This window comes from Pinus tabuliformis, chromosome J, assembly GCF_031772625.1.
Source record: "Pinus tabuliformis cultivar Carrire ecotype Pingquan chromosome J, CPIR1, whole genome shotgun sequence".
NCBI classification, from domain to species: domain Eukaryota; kingdom Viridiplantae; phylum Streptophyta; class Pinopsida; order Pinales; family Pinaceae; genus Pinus; species Pinus tabuliformis.
Genome location: NC_142295.1, coordinates 1,018,111,365 through 1,018,117,609, shown reverse-complemented (window position 1 = coordinate 1,018,117,609; position 6,245 = coordinate 1,018,111,365). Strand labels below are relative to the sequence as shown.

General features: G+C 34.3%; 1 long non-coding RNA gene across 1 annotated transcript; it reads right to left on the bottom strand.

Annotated features, from left to right (window-relative positions):
* Positions 1–3,698: 3,698 nt before the first annotated feature.
* Positions 3,699–4,483, bottom strand: LOC149230320 (uncharacterized). Its single transcript, XR_016247364.1, has 3 exons — positions 4,299–4,483; positions 4,126–4,207; positions 3,699–4,034 (listed from the first exon to the last, which is right to left on the bottom strand). It is a non-coding gene; the product is annotated as an uncharacterized LOC149230320 (long non-coding RNA).
* Positions 4,484–6,245: the final 1,762 nt, after the last annotated feature.

Genomic DNA, 6,245 nt, shown 5'->3' with positions numbered 1-6,245 from the left:
TTCGCTACCGGATCCCCTGCACTCTGGAGAACAATACTCTCATTGTCTCAGTCTCGGTGGAACATTGCAGTAGTCTCAAGGGGCAATTGGAAGACCTGAATGTGCCAATGGTTGACATGCAAGTTCCTCTGGTAGATATGAGGCAGCCAACCAGAGCAGACATTCCCCCAGCCACACAAGCAGCTGATGCAGGCCCCAACCAGAGCAGACATTCCCCCAGCCACACAAGCAGCTGATGCAGGCCCCAGTGAGCCGGTGCAGAGGACTTTGCTCTCGGACTCAAACGAATCCCAGAAGCTCAAATGTAAAATGAAGGATGAGCCATACACAACTGATGATGAATAGCTCAGCCATCAATCTGATCTTCGCTGCCGGGAAAGGAACGCAACTCTCTGTTCGTCTCTTCTGCTCTCTATGTCTGTTTGTCATTCTGTCGGTTTATGGGTCCACTATGTCGGTTTATATGTCTACTGTGTCGATTTATATGCTGTCTATGTCGGAACTATGCACCGTCAAAGGTCGCAATGCTAGTAAGGGTGGTAAGCTGATCCAATTTTTGTAACTGTGTTGCTCTGGAAAGGTCCAATATGGGGAAAATGCCAATCTCTCTGGAGATGCAGGGCCACGGCCCTGATGTAAAAAATGCTGTAATTTTTGATATTTTGTAATATAAATAGCATAGTCTTACGTAGAAAAAAAAAAAAAAAACATAATTTTATATTTTAAATATAATTATCATTTATATTTTCAAAAATCCAATTATAACTTTTATTTATATATTAATCTTATTTTTTATTTTAAATAATTCTAAGAATATATATATATATATATAAACATCTATATTAGATAACATAATTTTATATTTCAAATATAACTATCATTTATATTTAATCTTACTTTTTAATTTGAATAAATTTAAGAGTAATGATTATAAAATATATATGTATTATTGTACTACTTTTTTAATATTATTTATATTGTTCTCATATATATAATATTTAGTAAATAAAAATAAAACTCTTAGTTTATATTATAATATTATATTATATTATAAGTCATATTTTAAAATAATTATCTATCTATGTATTTAAAAGTACTATGTATCTAAATATAGTTAAATTACAATTAATTATAATAATATTTTACATATTTTTATTGGAATATTATAATTTATTTTGTTTTATATATATATATATATATATATATATATATATATATATATATTTCTAGATTTATAATATTTTATAATTAATCATATTTCAAAATAATATTTATATATTTTTATTTTTATTTTATAAAATTTTCTCTACTATAACTCTTGCACTAGTATTATATTTAATTCATGCAACTCCAACCCTATATCTATTTATGCTTTCAACTCTTTATTTTTCTTCACCATCTTCATTTCTTTACTTTCAAATTTATTTATTTAACCTTAATATAATAATTCAATGTATGTTTAATTGACATCTAATATTTAATACAAATATATATGAGTAATATAAAAATATAATAATGAACCATAAATAAAATATTTCAACATCTATATTAAATAACATAATTTTATATTTCAAATATAACTATCATTTATATTTTAATCTTATTTTTTAATTTGAATAATTCTAAGAGTAATGATTATAAAATATATATGTATTATTGTATTATTTTTTTAATATTATTTATATTGTTCTCATATATATATATATATATATAGAGAGAGAGAGAGAGATAAAATATTTAGTAAATAAAAATATAACATGTGATTTACGCGGAAGTTCTTAACACCTAATATAATAATTTAATGTTTTTTTAGTTGACATCTAATATTTAATACATGAGTAATATAAAAATATTATAATGAACCATAAATAAAATATTTCAATATCCATATTAAATAACATAATTTTATATTTCGAATATAACTATTATTTATATTTTAATTTTATTTTTTAATTTGAATAATTCTCCGAATAATAATTATAAAAATATATATGTATTATTGTATTATTTTTTTAATATTATTTATATTGTTCTCTTTTATATATATATATATATGAGATGTAATATACCTATTGTGATTAACCCCACGTAAAGTAATTTTAAATTACCAATCAGTTAATCAAACCTGCGTAAAAGTAATTTTAAATTACATATCAGTTACAACTAATTCTTGGCATTGGTTAAATGGATCAGCGAGCACCCTAACAGGGGGAAGGGAAGGTGGATGGAGAATGCGGTGCTGTGGGAACAGACAGAAGAGATTTTCCTGTGGGAAAGACTGGAAGAAAAGAAAGAACAGACATCTGGTTAAGTCTGGTAAGGACCAGATAACCAGGCACAATAGTGCACAGATCTTGTTGAGGGCTGTAGGCCTGCAAGATGGCTCGGGGGGAGATCTCCATTGTATGAAGGAATCTCACGGATGGGAGGAAGAGCAAACTCGAAGCACAGGTGACTTGCTCGAGTACCTTTGACTCTGGTGAACCAGGTATGGATTCAAACCAGAGACCTTTTTAGTTAAAGAGTAGTTACCGAAAATACAGCAGTTAACCAGAACTGTGCTACATCTCTTAAGAGATTGTCATAGTGTTGACACACTGTTAAAGAGGAAGTTACATTCAGGACTGAGTATTAGACAATATCTCAGTATTTATATACTGTCATGAGCAGGACTAAATTCAGAATAGAATGTTAGTCAATGATATAGTGACTGTATGAATGCCTATGTGTAGGACTCAGTAAGAACACTAGTCGACTATAAGATTTAAGACTAAATCTGCTATGGAAATGTTACACTGTTAACAGTAGTAAAATGAAATCCTGTTGGCGGAAAGAGTTTTATGCCTTAAAAACAGTCACAGAACAGAGGAATGGTTCTGAAGAAAAACGCATAATCAACAGACTTGTAAGACGTATGGAGAGATGTCCATAAAAGAAAGCTTAACGAGACAATTTATTAGACAAACTTTACATAGACTCTACAGTTAACAAATGAGTCGGAAACCTCAGTGCCGTGGAGAAAAACACTATAATATGGCGGACTCAAACCCTCTGTGCTGGAAAACAGGAAACCCTTAGTAAAGTATAGGGTAACTGTAAAAGTATTGGATTCGGCGGACGAGTCTAAATATAAACCAACGGACAGATCTAGATATGAAACCATTATGCAGGCTAACTGTAGGTACGTATATCATATACAAAGATCTCAGTGTTACAATGCATAATAGTCGTAAACACAGGATGCATAAACCAGACTCCATGAGTTACAATAAGGAAATAAACCGAACTCAGAACAAGAACCTGTGTATGTCAAGTTATAACTTCTGAAACTCTAATGAGTAAGTGCTTCCGCATTCATAAGAACAGCGCTGCACCGTGAAGTCATTTAATCTTGTAAAAGTTGTATTAAGGCAACGAATCACATGAACATTGACATTAAAAGGCACAAGACCATCATACAGTCGAATAAACTTGATGAACCAGCCGTCGCTGAGGACGAGTGACTATTATACAAGATATTAAAGAAGGGTTTGGAATACCCATTAAGCGAAATATGTCTGTAGCTAAACATGCACGGCAAGCAAAATTGCTAAGCATACAAACTTGGAATTTTATCAACCGTTAACTATAAATCATAACTGAGAACAACGACAAAGTATAATGTCCAGATATGATAAACATAAATATTGACAGTATCATAGCCCTGAAAAGTAAACCGCATAGCTGCATGAATATTAACTACAATCTCAAATAAATAGGGTCTGGAGTGGCAGCCCGAACAACATTACTGTTACAATCAAATTTAAATATCGCACAGTAGAATCTGTGGATTTAAGTCTGAATAGGGCTCAAAAGCTATACATTAAAAACCCTGAAAGACTAATCTATTCTGAAGCTCCGCCGAGTACAAACACTCACCAGGCCGGAGATGTTATCAACCAAACATTAAAATAGAGAAACGTAATTGAGAGGGTTTCCGGTTGGGGAGAGTTCCTCATCAAAGATAGCCCGGAAAACCCAAGTGAAATGGCGGGCTGCATGGAAAGGAAACAACATAAATAACCATACCAAACGCGCAGGCTTGTTTATAAGCATGAGAATCTGCGGTAGGGGACGAGAGCCTACCTTTGCCGCTGAAGAGAGCTGAGTAGCAAAGGGGAGTCACCTCCAGTCCATCGAAGCCGCAGTCGCATAAACCACCTGCACACTGACACAGAAGAAGGATTAACCTCAGAGCACTTTGTTGCAGCATAAACCGTAATCAAACAATCAATATAACTGGTATCAAATGTGATTACCTGTGGAAGTTGTGTCTGGTGTGTTCGGACTCTCAGAGGAGTTGCAGGTTGAAACTGCAGATACGGGCCTCGAGCCTGTATGGAAACTCCCGGCAGTGCGGAATGAAATGGGTAACAAGTGAACGCCAAGGCTTCACTGGGAGTTTAAGTATCCACCCAAAACCTCGCAAACCATCCTGACCCTCCATCTGTCAGCCTGAATCGTGACCGCCCATACACGGCGGGAAAACGAGTTGATAAGGCCGAGGACACCGGGTTCAAGGTGTCACATGGTCTGGTGAACGGACCTTGCCACCTGTGTCAATTTGCATTAAGTCTCGGTAGGAGCTGGCACCAGAAGTGACTGTAGCCGGACCGTCAAAACCCGCGCCATTCAATGCCACAGTACCCTGGGGTGGGTAAGGGTTAGTGCGGTGAAAAGACCATGGGTCATAACCTTATACCACTCAACGTAAACTTGGTAACCCGTGTAATAAGTTGTAGGGTCTTTCAATAAAGTTACAGTTGTGTAATAATGTTAAATGCAAGGTGGGATGGCTGTCTATTTGATAGACAAGCAGCCACGTTCTATGAACCATTGCTAATATGGTTATGTTATTGTATGTAGGATATATGTATGGATATATATATATATATATATAAAAATTTACTATGACATTTATGCTATGAGATTAAGGTCGTGACAAATTGGTATCAGAGCCAAAGGTTGCAATACTGGCGCCTTTGGGAATTGGTAAGCGGAAAGGATATTGAAGTACGCCATCAGTAGGCATTAACTCAGGTATGAGTTTAATCATTCGCATATTCATTTATGTCGTACACTACTTTTGGCATGACAGGTGTGATTCATGTTTATAACTTCTTGAGAAGTAGGTAATAGGTTGTTGCATAACTACGTTCATAACGTTGGATTCCTGATGAGGATAAAAGACAATGAAACTTTTGTCGCACTTAAGAACAATATTGAACACTCATTGAGGAAGTGACGATCAACTACCAACTTTGATTTGCACATATGGCAATAACAACAATGCATATATTGAACTAGATTGAAATTACAATGAACGAAACTTAATAGACCAATGCATGAATATAAATCAGGGGGAACATCCTTGAATAGGATGAAAAATTGTTTTAAAAAAAAAGACATTAGAAGAACCCCTTTAGATATTGAAAAAAACATGCAATGGGTTAAGCAGCGAGACTTGAGTGTCATAACTAACTTTTGATTCAGTCTTGTCATGGATGCATGAAGACTAACCCATAGAATTTATATGCATTAATTGAATTGGACTAAGATTGCTACAATTCGTAAACAAGTAAAGTTGATTGATGACACATGCATGGAATGTGTGTGTGAAGATTCTTACTCTCTCTGTGCTATAGTTCTAGTTGTTTATGAGAAGAGTCTTAATTTTATTCACCATGAGAATGCATGATGAATAGTATATGCTTATGTCCTAATAGTTTTAATGATGATTACCTTCTAATTAACTGAAATCCATTAGCATGGTATGTGCTGATGTTAATCATTACTTGTTGGGAGATAAAAAAAAAACCATTGGAGCCTCGATTAAATGATGGTTGAATTTATCTCTACTATGGGAATGATGGATTTCTTATGCATGTTGCATTCCAGTGTGAAGTTAAGGGTAGAGGCATGTTCAGTGGGTAACATTTCTAGGACCCATTCATGGTATAATTACATGTGATAATTATTCATAAATAAACTACCTGTGTTAATACAGTTGTCAGTAAACTCTAATTACCTTCCCCAACTATAGATGCTTCCAAAGGAAATGGAAGCAAGGAGAAGGAAGAAGACCGTGTTGTAGAGACAGACGGAGATGGGAAAAAGAACTCGCTAAGTTTGGTGATGACCAGATAAAGCAAGCTTTGAGTGTTAGAATCTTGCGGAAGACTCTAAGTCTTGGGATGACTAGATAA